Source organism: Neopelma chrysocephalum, unplaced genomic scaffold (genome assembly GCF_003984885.1).
Source record: "Neopelma chrysocephalum unplaced genomic scaffold, ASM398488v2 Primary Assembly neopelma1_77, whole genome shotgun sequence".
NCBI lineage: Eukaryota > Metazoa > Chordata > Aves > Passeriformes > Pipridae > Neopelma > Neopelma chrysocephalum.
The window spans coordinates 822,751-841,258 of NW_020897738.1; positions in this window are offsets into that span (position 1 = coordinate 822,751).

Here is an 18,508-nt window from a genome sequence, read left to right on the forward strand (position 1 = left end):
TGCAGTCTGCAAATGTATCCCAGATCTTCTTGCAATCACACGTCTCTTTTTTTTTTTTTCTTTTTAACAACCCACCACTTCTATTTAGATGCCAAAATGTTTCCTGGATCAGGCACAGATGTCCCCACAGTCACGTCCCATTGTCTCTGCTTGGCTGTTCAGAGTGGCTCGAGATGGGGGCAGGCGCACCCGCAGGTTTCCTCCCGCTGTAGGCAGGAAAGTGGCAGCCCTGAGCCCTCGGCAGGGACAGTGCCTGCCTGCCCAAAGTGGGCTTTGGGGGCTGGCAGCAGAGGCACTGGCTGCTCCAGGCACCCCAGCTGGGATGGTCATGGGGCACAGAACCCTCAGCAAGCCATCAAAGGCATGCTGCAGCACCTGGACACAGCCATCTGCTCCTGCTGCTCATGTTTGAGAGGTGAGCAGGTACTTCTTGTACCTGCCATGCTCCGAGTTAAACCTCTTCAGGTTTGCTTTTGCCCTTATAGCTCTTCAGGCAGAATGTGCTGTGCTGGTTCTGAGGTCTTGGAGGGATTTTCTTCCCCAAGGCTGATCACCTCGCAGCCGTGAGCTCAGTGGGGAGGAAACCCCTTCTGGGCTCAGCAGTGGTGCTAATGGTCCCTGGACAGCCTATGTGACCTGGCTGTGTGGGCCCAGCACTCCTGGGATACTGTTAGTGCTGGGTGCTTGCATGGATGCTCTGAGCTGAGCTTTGTGTGGGAGGGCAAAGCTGTCCCCCCTCTTTGGACAATTACATCCCAAATCTCATTTACTGTGGGGTTGAGTGGCAATACTCAAAAGTTCTCCACTCACTTGCATTGCCTTATATGTCAGCAAGTGCTACTTAATGATCTGTGAATGGAGGGAATGCTGGGAGTGGGCCGGACCTCATGTGAAATATCCATCCAGAGTCTATAAATAATGCAGCCTCTTTATGCTGTGCACAGTTTGGAGCTTCATGGGAGGAGCATCTCCCCGCTCTGACTGGAGGAGCCTGTAAGTGATTTGGGAATGAAACAAAGGCAATGAAATGCAAAGAGAGGGACCGTTCAGTTTCAGAAATATCTTGCAAAAGTGCCTCAGACACTGCTGCCATCTCCTGCACTGCCACCCACCCCGCCGACAGCGCCTACAGGCTGTGCCACACGCACTAGAATGCAGTTCCCGACACTGACCCTGCACTGACCATGGAAACACCTAGGAGTGGGGTCCTGCCTGCCCTCGGGGCTCTGCCTCTTGTTAGTCACTGTGAGGGACCTGGTGCTGCCAAGCATGGCACGGTCTCACTGGCACTGGTTGCAGTGTCCCAGTGAATGGCAGCTGCCCTGGCCCCTGCTCATGAGCTGTCCCACTGTTGACACGGCAAGCACTCCCAGACCTTGGCTGCCTCTGCGGCGGCAGGTTTATGGCTCACTGCCTTTTCCTGCTAAGGAAAAGACCTGGCAATGGGCAAATAAAGGTGGATTTCTGTTAGAGTGATTGTCTGGTCACTTTTCTAAGGCAATGTGTGGGTTTCCCTGCGTGTTTGGAAATGCCAGGCAGAGGCGGCTGCATCAGCATTGCCACAGTGTGGGTGTTCAGCAGCCTGCTCTGGGCACACCGAGGTTGTCTGCTCGGAGGTACGCTCACAGCCAAGGAAAGCCCTGGCCGTCACACGCAGACTCACGGGCGGACAGATGGTCCCTTTCCCTGGCATGAAGGCAGCCCTCCCCTGCCAGTGCCATGGCCAGTGTGGGGTGGCTTCCTGGGCATGGACGGCCCACTCTGCTGGGGCAGGAAGGGTTGCATGAATTTGAATCATTAAAGGATACATTTCTGTCATAAATATTCTGTCATTGCTCTGCATGTCTTGTGAAATTTGCTTTGCCGGCGCTCACGATGGCACTTGTGAGATTAATAGCAGCAAAGCAGGAATGAGCCGGTGCTGCACCAGTGTGGCACTGATCAGGGCACGTGGAGCCCGGCCCCGATGTGGCCCCGGTGTTATCGGCAGCGGAGCAGGTGGAGCAGCCCCAGCGCAGGGCTCACGGCCGGGGCTGTGCCTGGCTTTTATTTTTAACACCCTGCTCCCAGGCGGTGACAAGCCTTCGCTAAGTGAGGTAATAGCCAATTGATTTTGTTCCGTTTTGCAGTGGGCAGTAATAAATCACACGGCTTGTCAGGGGGTGTTTCATGTTTTCAGTGAGAGTGTGCCAGCAATTAACCATCAGAAAGCTCTTGTGGCTCCGCTCTTGAAGACGTGGCTGAAGTCTGAAACTCAGGAATGCGGGGCCCTCCGCCACCAAAACAGAGCAGCCACGGTGGAGATTTACAGGGGGGTTGGGTTTTATTTCCAGGCTCCAAAGTGGACAGAGCAGGAATTGATTGATGAGTGGGAGGACAGCCATTCATCGGCATGGCTGCCAGTGAGGGGACACAGGCAGAGTGGAACTGCAGGATGTCCCCATCCCCATCCCTGTCCCCACGGTGCCCTGTCCCTGCTGTGCTCCAGGGACCCCCAGCATCAGAGCCAGCAAAGGTGTGTGTCCCATCCAGCTGCCCGCTCCACAGCCACGCAGGTAGCAGGTAGTGGGATGAGGACGGGTTGAGATGGAGCTGCTGGACACTTTCTGGCCTTGCTATAGCCTTTGCTCTAGGCTGCTGTCCTGGGCTGCCTGTGCCCAGCTCTGGGGGTGCAGGACTGCTGTGCTGGGGTGTGAGGAGGCACATGGCAGCCACTCTTCCCTCCAGCCCCGCTCAGTGGGATTCAGGGTGTCGCTTGGTTTGGCTTGGCTTGGTTCGGTACTCTGCACTGTGCCCCAGTGGTGCCACCAGGGCTGGGTCCCTGCAACTTTTGCCAGGCTGTTGGGGTTTGGGGGGCTGAGGCACACACGGGTGACAGGCCATGGGGTCAGCCCAGTCTCTCCAGCCTGCTCTATCCCTCTGGGCTGATGACTCCCAGATGGTAATCACTCCGCTTTTATTTCCTGTAACCTTTGTTACTCTGGGAAGGCAGAGGCAAAGGCAGGGCTAGAGGCCGGGGTGAGGGATGTGGCAGGAGGGTCGGGACCCCAGGGAATAATGCTCGTTTCAAAGCAAGGCCTTTCACAGAGGCATTTGCATTTGGAAATAGGGAGTGCCTGCTTTGCATGCAGAGCTGGAGGCCTCAGTCCTGGGGGGAACCAACAGGATCAAGTGGCCAATTGATCCCTGATTGGAATCAGGAAATTATCCGTGGGTTATGTCTCCCCTGCTCTGTGCCAAGGGGTCTATGACAAAAGAACCTTCTCCAGCTCACGGCCCAGTCGCCGTGGCCACGCTCAGGCCCTGACGTTCCTGGTGCAGCACTGTGGATGAAATGTCCAGGAGCACAGGAGAAGGGGGTGGGTGCTGCCAGCCCCCAGCCCGCCGTGTCACTCCTGGTTAGATCAGAGCAGCAGAGCTGCCTCCTCCCAGGCCCACGCTCTCCCTGCTCCCCAGGACGCTGCTGGAGGCAACGTGCAGCAGCTCCAGTGTCTGTCTTAGAGAGCTGATAAACACAAAAGCTCTGGAATGGGTGAGACGGGCACACATGGGCTCTGCTGCTGCTGCCCAAGGCAGCATTAGATGACCTCTGTCCTGCACCCTGCACAACCTGTGTGTGTGTGTGTGTGTTTGTGATGGCTGGAGAAGACCCTTGGGAAGGCTCCTGAGTGATGGGAAGAGCTTTGTCACCTGTACCTCCCTCCCTGGGACCTCACTGCCCAGTGAGACCAGTTTCCCCATTGGCACCAGTTGTTAAAAGCCTGTGACTCCACTGGAGGTGCTGGTGGTGGCACCAAGGCACAAGCATCCCACTGTGTGTGCCCAGGAGTGTATAAGGAGGGGACTGGACGTTTTCATGGAAATCCAGCTGGGATTTCATGGGTTTGTTATGGGTTAAAATTCCAGATTTGATATTTTTGTCATGGAGCTTTGGCCAGCGAAAGCCATGGAGAAATCCCAGTGAGCACAGGCTGGTGTCATGCTGTGCCTGCTCCTGCCTGAGCTGGGCTCATCTCATGTGCACAGGGAGTTCATTTGACTTTCTTGGAGTCACCCCATTAGAAAGAGGTTCCTGACCCTGACTATGGGGTCCCCACTGCAGTGTGATCCCACCGCAACCCGGTGAGGAGGACCCATCCTGTGGCTGCCGTGTGCAAGGTGCACATGGACACAAGGACAGTTGTTTTCATACTTCCTCCATGGGAGGCAGGGAACGGATGGAAAGGCAGTGCTTCCGCCCCCCAGGCCCCTAACATTTTTGTGATTTCATGGGAACTTGTAGGAAAGGAGTGCAGGTTTCCCGCAGTGCTGGGCAGAGGAGCACACTTCATGGGCTGTGGCGGAGAGTGGGTCATGCACCCCTGGGCGTGCAGGGAGGTCAGCTCTGCTCCCAGGGAGAAACCTGCCTGTGTGGGGGAAAACCTGGCTCATCTGCACCCCAATTCCCGCTTATTTTTTTCATCCTTGCTTTTATTTTCCAACATCTCAAGTGACTTCTTTGTTACATGATTAATATGCCTTGTGAATTATAGCCCGGAGTGTGATGTGTTGCTGGGAGCTGCACAGGAGCCTGAGGCAGGTGATGCTCCATCTCCAACTCCTGCAGCCCTTTCTCTTGCAGACTTCAGGGTGGAAAAAAATTCTGTATCCACTTGGACTCTATTTATTGCCACAGTGTGAGACTGATGAGGGGTGACACAGCTCACACGAGTCCAGGTAATGCCTCATACGGAAGCAAGTGACCCAGAAACATCCTGGAAAAGTGCAGCCAAGGAAACAGCCCCTTGGAGTCAGTTGGGGTGTTTACAGGCATTCACTGTCTCCCGTGTCTTGGTGCCCACTGTGATTGGAATGGAGCATTGCTCCTCGGCAGCTTGGGCGCAGGCAACCTCAGCAGCTGTGAAGCCTGGGCAGGGGTGGGCTCATGGAGCAGAGCTGTTGAAAAGTCTGAAGCTGGCACTGTTGTTTAGCTGTTTCACGAATACCTAAATGATGGTGCTGCACAACAGCCCTGTTCTTTCTTTGCCTTGATGACAGGGCTGCTGCCTGTGGCCTTGGCTGTCACTAAAAGTTACGGGCTGGTGCCAGCAGAGCCGGGGGCATGGCAGGGTGTGGGGGCTGGTGCTGGTGGGGCTGGGGACACGATGGGTCACCGGGGCTGTCGCTGGCTCAGCACACTTGGCCCTTCAGCCCCACCACTGCAGTAACCCGTGCTCTAACTCACACCTTGCAGTGTGCCAGAGGTGGCAGACGAGGAGGAGCCAGCACAAGAGTAGGAGGTACCTGCAAACACACACTGTGGACCAGAGGGTCCCCAGGTTCGGTTCCTCCCACAGAAAGAGGGAACTGCAGCGCCACACCCCTCTTTGAGTACAAACTTCTCCACTTAGAATCCAGAGAGGTTCAGTTCCTTTTCACCACGGCTGTCACACTATCGCAGATGATTTTGTTCAGACAAAACCTGCCCATCTCCTCTGGAGCGTGGGGAATCTCAGGGCTTGTTACCAGCACGAGGGCCAACAAGGGGCTATTTTGGACATTTACATTTCCCAGTGGAGGATGTTTGCATATAATCTAAAGTCCCAATGGACTTTCTAGAGGCAGTGTGTGCTGGCTGCGGTGGCACTGGGTTCAGTGCTATGTAATAAACAGCACATTTTTTAGAAATGGAGCAAAACTGCAGGGCTTGGCAGCACCTGTCCACAACCACCGCACCACGTGTTAGACCGCTGACGCGTTCTGATCATCCACGAGGTGCAGCACTTCTGCTGACTCATGGGCTTCTGACGGTCTCCAGAAACAGGGCATGAGAGCCAGCACAGCTCCTGGTCCATCGACCCCCAGACCAAGGGGTGAGAGATGGGACCCAGTGCGGCTCTTGGTCCATGGATCCACAGATGGGATGTGAGAGCTGGGACCCAGCATGGCTCCTGGCCCACAGACGCCATGGACAGGGCAGGTGACTCTGACTGTGGAGGCTCTGCCGAAGACGCCTGCTTAGCTTGGAGGAGCTGGTGCAAAGCAGTACTGGCAATCTCTGGAGCTACATTTCTGAATCATCACTGCACATGTCTTGTTTCTATAAAAGGAAACCAAGGACAGATTTGAAATCGTCAGTGTCTTCTTTGTCCAGCTAAAATCAGAGATTTTCCCAGTCCTTGCTGTCTGTGCTAGAGAAAAGAAATGTGTGGGGTTTCTAAAGACTGGACCTGGCACTGCCCCCCATGCTCTGTGCTGTGGATGATACACCTCAGATTGCTGGGAGAAGGTGTCTACGGCCAGAATCAGGGCTGACGCTTCAGAAAAATTACATGTGGGCTCTTCCCGGGGCAACGTGATTTTTAAAAGGGGAACACAGTGGAACCCTTGTGTGTGGAAGTGGTTGTTTCCTTTCTGCCTTCCTCTCTCACTAGCGCTGGTCACAGAGCTCCTGCCGCTCTGAATGGGGCCTTCAGCCTCCCTTCCTGTTACAAATTCTGCAGGACAAATCAACATCTTCCCATTAGGAAGTGATGACAAACCAGTCCATTTGGGGTGATTAATTGACATCTTAAATTAATCACAAGCGCTCCTCTTAATGCTGTGACTCAAGATATTAACTGTTCCACCAGCCACATGAGAAAGAGCAGAGACCATTACAAAGCCCATTTGTCAAGCAGTCACTTACACAGCCATTGTGGTGGCTGAAAAAAGGTCAAGTGACTTTGTTATTGTTAAGTAGAGAGCAGACCGAAACTCCTAATTCCTTACTCTGTGCTTAATGTGCCAGTTAAGTAGTGGTAATTGGCAGCAGCTGTGCCCTGGAACCGATGGGTCCGTACTGGAGCAGGGAGTCCTGATGTGCTCAGCGGTGCAGTGCTGCTTTCTGGGGGGGTTTATAAAGCGGGAATTGAGGAAGGGTGAATCCCTGCGAGCTGGAGGTGCTGCGGGTGAGTGACCGTGATCAGGAGGAAGCAGGTAAGAAGTGAGTTTTTGCTGATTTGAAAATTTAAAAATCAATAGACAAATCAAAATGTGATTTCCATCGAGGTCAATGCAGTGGTGGTGATAAACTGCTGGGACTTGGGGCTGTTCCTGGAGTCAGTGGTGCTGGGGGTGCCTTATGGTGAACTGCTGGGTCAGATCTGGGTGCAGTGGCATCCCTGGCTGCAGGAGGGTGCTGGTCTCCCTGCCTGGGCTGGAGCAGCAGGGACCCCCACCGTGAGGGGCTGCACTGGGGGCCCTGTGCCCCCAGTTCCCTGCCCTGTGCTGTGGGAGTGCAGAAGGTCCTCAGGATTTGGGGGTTTTGAGTCCTGCACCTCCAGCTGGAGTGACTCACCCGGCCAAGGAGACCTGGGAAGCAGAGGTGCTGTGTCTCTGGATGACCTTGGTGTGTCTGACTACAAACCAGCATTTTTCCTTGGCTGGAAACAAACTGGAGGCAACGAGGAGCGGGTGGTGGAATCTCCCTCACAGAGCAAGTGCCATGGCTGTGCCACGATCTCCGTCTGGAGGAGCTGATGTGGTGGTGTCAGAGGATGCAGGGATTTACAGAGAGCTCAGACCTGTGACTCCTGCAGTTTGTTCTCTTTGGGTGGAGGTAGTGAGAGGGCAGTTCTGCAGGGGCAGGTAGACCTGGGCATGGGCTAGAGGTGCTGTTCAGTGTAGGATTCCCCTTTCCAGCCTCCAAGGAGTCTCCTGGCTGTGCAGGTGTGTGTACTGGCAGCAGCACAGAGGTGTCACCTCAGTGTCACCCAGAAGGCTGAGCTTCCTTGGAGGCACAGGGATGCTCAGCATATGGACCTCCTCTTGGCTCTGTTCCAGTTTTCACACCCTCCTTGCTCCAGGCCAAGCCACGCAAGCGTCAGACTGCTGCTGGGCTGTTTCTGGCTCAGGCAGATGGTTGCATAAGGGTTTCAGCCCTGTTTCCAGGCCTACAGTTTGCACAGCTTTGGATAAACAACGGATCTTTCAGGTGTAAATGCAATGTGAGCAAACCTCCCGGTTCCCCCGGGGCTGGGGCTGTTTCCAACCCAGAGCAATGCGGAGCGGACATAAGCAGTGCTGGAGGCAAGTCAGGAATGCTGTGCAAACTGAGCATCGGGAGGGCATCCGGAGCAGCCTGCAGCCGGGGCCACCTCTGTTCATGCTTCCAGGGGTATCCCTGCTGGGGGCTGTGGCTGGAAGCTCTTGGCCCATGTCCCCAGACCAGAGATCTCCCACCTCTCTGGGTCCATCTCTGTCCCAGGAAGGAGCAGCGTGTTTGGGGACTGGTGCTGGTGCCCTGACAGACCGTGGTGGCTGCACGGGTGGTCGGGGGAACCCTCTGCTACGTGCCCGGCTCTACCTTGGTGGCAGCCAGGGAGTTCAGCACCTTGGCTGAGAAAAATTCTGTGCTGCAGCAGCAGCACAGAATTAGTGAAGCAGAATAAGGGAATGGTCCTCTCCTGCAGGTGGATGGAAACCTCCATAGCCTGCAGTCGTTGTTTTCCTCTGTGAATCTGCCTTAATATTTGAATGCCTGGAATATTTATTTTTCATGTTGCTTACTAACACCGTGAAGGGGAAATGAGTAAATCTTTATGCTCGTTTAATCACCTGTTACAGAGAAGCTGCAGGGCACTGCTGCTTTGTGTCTGCAGATAAGAGATTGCAGCTGGGCTTGCCAGGGAGAGGTGCTGGCACCGGTACTGTGGAAGAGGCACTCTGGGTGAGGGGGTCTTCAACCGGGAGTGCTTTGATGGGATTATGGCAAGGAGAGGATGATAAAGCAGCTTTCCCTCTGGCATGGAAAGGGAGCTGATCCCCCTGGCAGCAAGGATGGGGGTGTTTTGGCCTGGGCCCACGAGCTGCAGGCAGGGCTCCCTGTGCCTGGGTGCTCTGAGGGCTGGCTACACTCTTCGGGCTCCCAGAAGCATGTCACAGAACTCCTGTCAGGACTGGTCCTGTGGGGAGAGCTGGGACTGCAGTCATCCAGTGTCACCACCACTGGGGCCACCCAGCAGCAGTGTAGCAGGAGGAGCTGGCCAGGGCTGTGGTCGTCTGGGGGCTGCTGTGCTCCCACTCAGCTCTGGCAGTGATCCTGAATGGCAAAGGCAGCACCCTCAGACCTCCATTTCCCCCTCTTTAAAATGGGGGGAACTTAAAGAAAAGGAAGAGTCTTCCAGGGGAAGCTGCATTTAATCAATATCCTTGAGGGCCTTAGCTGAGGGTCCCGAAGTGCTGTGGTGTTCTCATTAATAAGGACAGCATTTAAAGTGAATCAGCTAACAGGCACAAAAGAATAGCAACCACTGTAATATTCCCCATTTCATTCTGTACTTAAAGCCCCTGTCAGTCTCCAATGTGGAACAAGGAGAATTTATGATGAAAAATCAAAGTTGTCCATGGAAATCAAGGATGAGATCAGTGGGCTGATGGATGACTGGCACGCGCGTGTCTGTCGTGGAGGTGCTCTTGGCAGGGATGGGAACTACGGATTCCTGCACTGAATTGCAATGCCATCATCTTCCCTCGCTGCTTTTGTTGGAATATAAGGGGACTTTGCTCCCCGGGCACCTTTATTCCCCCCATGGTTGTTCCCTGCATTTTGGGGATGGTGCAGCCCTCCTCACACCTTCACCCCTGTGCTGTGGTGTGTGCCTCGCTGCCTTTAGGAAGCAGCTACCGCCTGCCCGGGAGGGGAAGGAGAGCTGGGCTGGCTCAGCAGCCGTCCCGGTGCCCCCGAGCGCTGCCTGTGCCAGGAGGGTCCCCTGTGCTGGGCAGCGGTGACCGACGCTGTGCTCCGCCGGCGCAGGGACGTGCGCTCGCAGCTAATTAGCAGTGCCGCAAAGTTCATCAATAATAGATCTCGTGGCGGCAGCTGATTGCCGGCTCTCGGCGGGTGGGCACGGGGTGGTAAATCAGCCTGATTGATTGTTGACCACTCCAGTTTTTCCAGCAGTAATTTAAAGCAATTAAAACGCCTCCCACAGAAATTAACAAGGTAAATAATGCTCCCCCCCGGAGCCGCCTGCGGGAGAGGGTCCCTGGAGATCCAGGGCTCCTGGGCTAGGCAGGAACGGTGGCCACCCCTGTAGTCCTGCAGAGCCCTGGAGCAGGGATGCACCCAGGGATGTGGCCGCAGCTGCTGGATGGGCCCCATGATGTGGTACCCGGGGCAGTGTTGTGCACACGTGTGTTTGCAGCGCATGGAGCAGTGCTGATCTTGGGAAGTGCAATGGCTGAGCTTTGGGATTAAATCTTTGGCTCTTGGGTTTCTAAATACTGGAGTTTTCCTTCAATAGGATTGTGCTCAGTCCTTCTGCTGCAGCCCCTTTTTTAATTGCACAGCTCATCCATTCTGCTGCTCTGGTATAAATAGAGGCTCCTTCATCCATGAAGGGTGATTATCTTTTATGAGTGTGAAGGATCTATAACTCTTGAGGTGCAATGGAAAGAAAGTGAGGAGAGATGGGGAGTCACTCTGCATGGATCGGATGCTCTGTTCTGTGTAGGGGAATTGTTGGGTTTCAGCTAAAACCGAGATTTTCAGAAGTAAGGATGAGATACAGGTGCACTTCACACCAACTGGCAAAGCTTTCCCTGAGACTGGTCACCCTGCAGGTCATCTTGGGCTGCTGCTCTTGGCCGATGCTTTGGAGGGATGAGTCCCAACTACAGGTCAAGGTGTTCAGCTGTATTAGGGCACCTGGGCACCTGTCTGCCAGCATCACCAGGCTGCATTGAATCCCTCCAGCTTGCTGCTGCTTGCTGTGGCCTTGGTTTGGATGCTCTTTGTTCCTGCAGGGTGCTGGTGGAGGCACCTCCTGCTGCTCTCCAGGAGGTTTCCCTCACTGTTGGCTTTGCCACGTGCCCAGCCCTTGGTACGTGTTCCAGCACCCCTGAGCAGGGCATGTTAAGTCAAGTGGGGCCTCGCAGCTGTGTCTGCCCACGATGGGGCCCTGGCACAGAGCAGCGATTGAGTTGCCTCACACTGTAACAGGGTAGAGATGTGTGGGGAGTACTCTGGGATGGGGTCTGTGGGCAGGGACAGCAGGAGGGGCAGCATTTGCTGGCAGAGCCCTTTTCTGTACCCAGGGCATGCTCCACAGCTCTGTTCAGGCTGTAGCAGTCAAGAGCTTCCTCCCAGTAAAACTTTACAGCTCCACAGAGCTCAGCCAGACGGCTGCCAGCAGATCCTTCTGGAAAACTGATGACAGTCTGTCTTTCCCTGAACACCTTCTGATTCCCCTCCTGAGGCACTTGCCTGGCTCAGCTGGTGGGGTTGGGTCCTCCTGCCATGGGGCAGGGAGTGTCTGATAGATTTTGCGTCGAAAGCTATGTTTGTTTATTTCCGGGTGATTTGGCAATTTTTATGTGGCTGTAAGAGATTAGTTTGTGTGTTGGCAAACCCCTCCTCACATGAAGGCATCAGCAGAGTTTTGAGGGCTGTTGGGGGCTATGCATGTCAGTGTGTGCTGCTGCTCTCTGGGGTGTGACTGTGGATGATTGTGGGATGTGCACATTTCCTGACAGGAGCAACCCTCTGGACTTTGGGCATGTCCTTGGTCTTTGTTACTCTGCTGGGTGCAAACTTTGCTGATGCTTTGCAGAACCTTTTAACCTTTTTTCCTTTCCTTTTTTTTTTTTTGAAGGCTGCTAAAGACACGTGGTTTTATTTCAAGAGCTTTGTTTTCAGGCATTGATGTGTGTGTTAAATAAGTGAAATCAGAGAGGTTCCTTGCAATCTAAAGCCTTGTCCAGCCTCAGGAGGAGAGACCATCAGTGAGTCACCATCCATCCTGGCACTTCCCAGTGCCACTCCCGTGCTATCCATGCTGGATGATCAACAGGGACTTGGTAATTCTCTAACAGCTGAATCTGACATTCAGATGTTTTTAATGATCTGGCTGTTTCTCACCATGTCCTAGTGCTGTATTTCGTGGGATGGCATTTATCAGTCTGTGATGACATCGGGTCTGGAATTATCCTGAACTCCTTGCATGCAGAAGGCTTTGGGTGACCGTATTGGTTAAGCTGAATAATCTCACAGCCTTCTCTTTGTGGCACCCACAGCCCTGTCTGCCTGCCCCGAGAGGCTTTGGAAGAGATTCATGTCAAGAGATGGCAAGGACGCATATGCTCTGTCCCTGGGACAGCCAGGATCGCTCTGGTGGCTGCTCTGGCCAGAACTCCAAGTGTCACAAGTTCTGAAACACCTTGATGCCTTTTAGTAAATGTGTGCTCCTCTCCCCTGTTTTTACTCAGTGTGTTTTTCTGTTTAGAGAGAGACACAGAAAGGAAGTGAATCCTGCCCAGTGAAGAGGAGGTTCATGGAATGCCATCTATTTTGAATAATCTACAGAAAGTCAAAGGAAGTTGTATGTTAAGAGTAATTTAATGAATTTAAGCTGTAGTGCCCTACCTGTTCCAGTCAGATGCTGAATAGGGAGGAACGAAGTGCAATTTGTCAGGCCCCTGGTAACGGCTGTGTTGCCATTAAAAGAATATGATCTTACAAAAGAGGTAGGATGCTAAATCCAGCAGAGTAATTAAGCTACTCATCTAATTGAAAGTTCTATGATTTATTGAGCCATAAACCCCAATTCTTTCCACTTACTGACCAGGACCTACGATATATGCTATTGCCTGATGGATTCTCATTTCCAGCTGGGCAATATGCTTCTTAAAAACAGTGTTAAAAATGTCACTGAGGAAGGCATCCTTCATACTGGGCAAGTGATTTAGCCCTGTCAGAAATCTGCAGCACATCAGAGTTATTCCTGCAAAGAACCCCAGGATCCCATAATGGATGTATGTGCTGGCACCTGCGGGAGCAGAGCTCTTCAGGGCAGGAGGTGGTGGCAGAGGGGTTCAGCAGATGGTTTGTAGTGGTCACAGGGGAAATTAAAGTGTTACCACCTGTTCACACAGCAGTTAGTGAGGTACAAATGCTTCTACTGGTCACCAAAGCCTGGCACCATGCTGGTGGGACAAGAGCAGTGTCCTCCTGGAGGGGTGGATGGGTGCTGGTGATGGCTGCTCCTGGTTGCTCATGGGCAGCATTGCCAGCCTCTCCCCAGGACCAAGGCTGAGCTACACCAGGAGAGATCACTTTGCTCTCCTCCCTGTGCCATGCTGCAGTCCCTGGCTCCAGAGAGGTCTGGTCATGGGAGCCTACACAGAGCCCTGATCCCACCATCACCAGGAGCCATCATGGGCTCACCAGCCCTTCCTCCTCCTCTCTGGAGCAGCCAGGATGTCTCTCCTCAGTATCACCTCCACCTTTGTCTCTGCTGAGTTGACTCTTTGGCCCTTGCCCTGTTGTTCCCTGGGGTCACCTGTGCCCTCTGCAGCTCCTGGCTCCTCTGGCAGGCTCACAGTCTGAGGATATTTCCAACCTCCAAATATTTTTAGCTTAGGGGTTTCCTGAGCTGGTTATAGGTGTGTGTCTGGAATTGTAATGACAGATGTTGTTTGGATGGGTGGATGTGGAAGTTGTGTGCTGTTACACATCACTTCTGTGTGACAACACACCTGTGGGTGTCGGGGTCCAGAACAGCTGACACAGTGAATGGGAGAAAATGAAAACAGAGGAGAATTAAAGCAGTTGAGAGTCCTGTGATGACCTGCAATATCCTTCTTTCAGCCATTCATCTGGACAGAAGCCTCTGGAGTTCTGTGCTCCTGATCATAAACGCAATGAACTTGTGAAACCTCACCGTATCCTCAGTCCCCCTGGTTAATGTGGGGCTGCTGCAAGGCTGCTCTTTGTATTACTTTTTCCTGTCAATTAGGTATTTCTTAGGCCATCTTTTCTTTAACCTGTACCAATTGTCTTAATTGACTTCCGCCTTAATTGGTAACAAATCATTTCCACTGAGCCCTTGTAATTCCTCTGTATCAATTGGTTCAGCTTGCCTGTAGGAGTATGTGTGAGCTGCTGAGCAGGGCTGTGGGAGCTGGGCAGGAAGTGCCGGTGCCTGTCCCGGCCATGTCTGCCCCATCTCCTGTGACTTCCCCAGCCACAGGACTGGGAGGAGCAGTGTGACCTCCCTGTGTCACACTGGTGTCCAGAGCCATTACCTGGTGGCCTCTGGCTGATGCCACGGAGGTGACTGAGTTCATCCTTGTCACTGTTTTCCCCAGATGCTGCAGTCACACCCAGAGCAGGATAACTTGAAAGAATGGCAGGGAGAAGGTAGTGCAGTGTATGACAAAGTTGGGTGTGAAATCCCAATGCACACTGTAAATCAAGAGAAAAGGATCTTGGAAAAACACCCCTCCCTCTGATGTTCTTTTTAGGGGTGTAATTAGCTGTAACTGGAATATTATTTGACCTGTAATGTTGAAAATCATGGTTTGTTTTCCTTTGCTTGCATATGAATCTCTTTGTGCTAGTTTTAGTTCTGAAAGCTGCAGCTGACCTCCCAGAACACCCAGACAGAAAACCTGGGGCTGCCCATATGCAAGTGGAAAGATCCTTTGTTCCTGAGAGAGGTCCTACTTGGTTGTGATGAACAGGAGAGTTTGGTTCTGAGGTAATGGAGATGTCTGTCCCCAGCACCCAGCCTGCTCTGTAGCAGACATGTTCCCGTGGAGCAGCTCGTCCCTTTGGGATGCTCCCACATGATGTTCACGAATGAGTGTCTCGCCCCTTGTAGATGTGCAAGGCTCACCAGGTGTGTGAGAAAATACTGTGTTGTCTCTTCCAAAGGGGATGGAATCCATGGCCCAGCCGGTGGTCCCTGGGAGAGCTCCCGTGGCAGCTGCAGCAATCGGGATCGTGTGGTGCAGCTGGGAAGAGCCCAGCCCTGTCCCCCTGGTGTGTCCAAGAACCAGCCGCAGGGCAGACCATTGCGGGCAGTGCATGAGCTGCTCTGCAAGGCCAGGGTTACTCACATCTGGTGCCCTGGCTGGTTCCCTATTTATCCCATTTCTGAAGCAATCATGCCCAACCAGCGTGTTTGCACTGGCTGGTGCTGGCAGTGCCTTCCCCAGTGCTGGGGCGTGCGCTGCCACTCGCATTCCCAGCACTGGCGCAGGATTAGTCATGCTCCTCCAGCATTGCCAGGCATGTTTTGGCGAGATGCCGTGCTCCCCTCCCAGCATCTAAACTCCTCCCTTGGCAGGTGCCCGGTAGGTCAGGAGCTGCCTGGTTCCCTCCTGCCCTGCAGGTAAAGGCAGTGGGACACTGCACCCTGCGGTCCCTGAGTCAAGTGAGGTGGAGGGTGCAGGGTGAGTGTGTTTTGTGCTGAGCAGGGTGCTCCCACAGGGACAAACACCATGCTGTGACCTGGATGAGGAGACCACCCTGGCCCCTGGGAGAGGTCCAAGGCACAAGCACCCTGAAGTGCAGTGCAGGGTACATCCTGGCTCTGGGCTTACCCTAGCAGACCAAGAGCTGTTCAGCAAGGCTGGAGCTGGAAACCTGGAAAACATGGGGCTTTTTCTTTCCCTTTGTCAAAGTACATAACCTCGTCATCACGCTAGCATGGATCCCTTCTCAACCAACTCCACGTTCACGTGGGAAAGCACGGATGAAGATGATCCTGAATCCTCCAAGGTACAGCCTCCTCTTCGCCATCTGAGGGACTGGCTGGGCAGCAGGGTCCTCTGAGCAGCTCCTGGGCTACTGGGGGTCTGGAGGTGTAATTCCACTTGCAGTGGTGGTGACAGGCTTGGGACCTGCAGGTGAAAGTGTCCCCAGCTCTTCCAGGGTTGTCCATACCTTGTAGGCAGAACAGAATCATTTGAATGGAATTTGCTGAGAGGACAAGAAATGTCTGACACCTTCCATCTTGCACAGCTCTCTACCTCTGAAGCCAGTGAAATTTCTTATATGAGTTGTCCAGATTGCTGCCAACACATCCAGTTTCCTTGGAAAATGCTTTGAAAAGAAGTCAGGAAGGACCACCCTGATTAGAGGACTAGCCCTTGACCCACTTTCCATGAGCTCTGCTCTGGCACTCAGCAACCTCCTGACAAAGCATGGATATCCTTTGGAGGGGAAGGGAGGCCTCTCTCCCTGTCGCAGGGATGACTCGTGGTATCAAAATAACTGGCAACAGAAAGGTTTGAGAAAACAATCTCTGTGAAGTATTTTCTCCACCACAGCTGGAGCAATCCCAGCAGGAACCTCACCTCTCAGGAGTCAGGGGCAGGGGCCAGACTGGAAGCTGTGTTTCCAGCCAGCAATAATACAGATGGAAATGCCAGGAGCAGCTTTGCAGTCCTGCTGCCATGAGGTGTGATGGAGAGTCCAAAAATATGAATAATCACCTCTGAAAGGACCACTGAGGCAAAATGGGAAAGATGCAACCCCTGAGAATGCACTGTGGTCCTGCCGGGATGTCCTGGCCTGCCCAGAGCATGTTGGGAGGGTGGGGGGGAATTGTGGGACTTGAGCTTGGGTGCCTTTGGAGGGACCTACAATTAGCAGAGATGACAGATGAACTTTCTGCTGGGTGCTGAATCACATCACCACTCTGTGACCCCTGGTCATGGTCCTGTATTGCATCCTGCATGTTCTTTCCAAAGCTGAGGAGGAAAGCTGGAACCGTCCTATTTGCAAGACAATTTGTGTGTGCTCTTAAAGAGCTTTCCTGCTTCAGCAGCACTTGAAATCCAAAAGACAATCCGCTCTTGACTTGGCTGAGTAACAAAGGCCATTTCCTTTCTGATTAGCCCTGCTGTCGCTCAGCTTCCCTCCCTTTTCATCCATATCTGATCATGGAAGTCTCTGTCTGAGGCCATTTTGGGGGTTTGCAGCTTGAAGAAATGTGGTGGATGGCGCACAGAACTGGGGCAATAATTAGCGTTTGTTATCATCATCTTGCTAAGTATCTGGCAGGTTTCAAAGACCTGCTACGTTTTCCTTCAGATGGTGGAAGTGCTCTCCAAGAGTTCCCAAATGATCAGGGCCTTCAGCTGCAGCTGCTGAGGACTGGGGTAGTCAGTGGATGCAGATGGGGATTTGGAACTGTCCTCGGCCAAAGCCTTGGAGCAGCTCTGCCTGGCTCCTGAGAACAGCCCGAGGGGAGCAGTCGTGTCACACTCCTTGTGTGCAGCAGACGCTCAGGCGAGGGATCTCAAGTCCCTGGGCTCTGGCTGTAGGCAGTGAGAACAGCTGGACTGCCCCAGGGCAAGGGTCAAACCAACCTCCTCCTCCTACATGGGGCCCTCAGTTCCTCCATGCCCACGGCTCTGCTGGCACAGCGGGCACTGTGATGCTCCCTGCCATGCCGGGCACCCTGCAGGAGCTGTATGGCCCCGTGGTGTGAGCCAAGGCCATGGGAGAGCCTGGGACCAGGAACCTGTGTGGATGGTGGGCTCGACTGGGGTCACCCTTGGTCTTAGCTCCCCTTTAAACCCAGACTTTTGTCTTAGGGAGCTAAATGGGGCTTTAGGACTTGGGGTGGGGAGAGTCTTGGAGGATTAGGGAGCAAACCCTCAATGAAGTGTTGTGTTTTTCCCCTGTCTTATGTCCTAGAAGGGGATTTTCTGGGGCAGATTCTGGCTATCAGCAGACTTGGCATGTATGGAATTACGGCTCCTTCCCGCCCCTGAATACAGGGAGTATGATCCAGCCCCCCATGCTGGGGTCCCTGCACTGCCACTGCTCCTTGGGGGATGAGGGCTGACTTTGGCTTTGGCTTCACCTGCCTGGTGTGTGCTGCTGCTCCGGGGGCCACCAGCCCACGGGTGCCCGCTCAGGCTCCTGGCAGCACCAGGCTCAGGTGGTGAGGAGGGAAAGAGCCCATGTGCCAGTCCTGTCATGGAAACTGCCTAAAGATGCCCCAGACTTCAATGCACAACACACACTGGGGAGCGAGGGTGTTGTGGCACATCATGGTGTGACAAGGCAGGGTTAGGGGCAAGGGGGCTTGCAGGAGCCTCACTGCAGCCACCCCAGCATGGTCTGCAGCCCAGCCCGGGGATGCTGCAGGAGCAGGGTGGTAGAAGCTGCTGATGGTATCGAGGCCTGGGAGAAACAATTCCTGATAAGGTAAGTCCTGACCTGAACTTGTGACCGGTGGTTTCAGTGAGAAGGGAACAAACCTACTCAGTGGTGTGAGAAACCTCGTGGAACTTCCTTGTTTAGTTTTCCCACAGCCCTGTGCTTCCTGCTCTCCCTGGCACTGGAAGCACTGAGATAGCATCGGGGGAGGCCATGCTGGTGGGATTTCTGTCTGGGCAGGAGCAGGATGTGCCAGCCATCCCCTGGGGCAGCCCCACGAGCATGGAAAGGGCTTGGAAGGCTGCTCTGGAGCCAAGGAGGCTGCCTGCTCCCTGGGGTTATGTTCAGGATCAGGTCCTGGCTGTGTGATAAACCTGGGTGAGGGGCACAGGATACCTGGGGGGAGGACTGCTGCTCTGGATACAGGAGTTAATTTTCAGGGCGATGCTCCCTGCCCAGAGGGAGGGCATGTGGTGCCTCCCTGGACTGAGATTACTGGAGGGGAAAAGGGTGGGACACGAGTCTGGCTCTTCCTACCCCTCCCCAGGTCATGGGCTGTAAATTGGCGCAGCCTTTCTGGGCATAAGG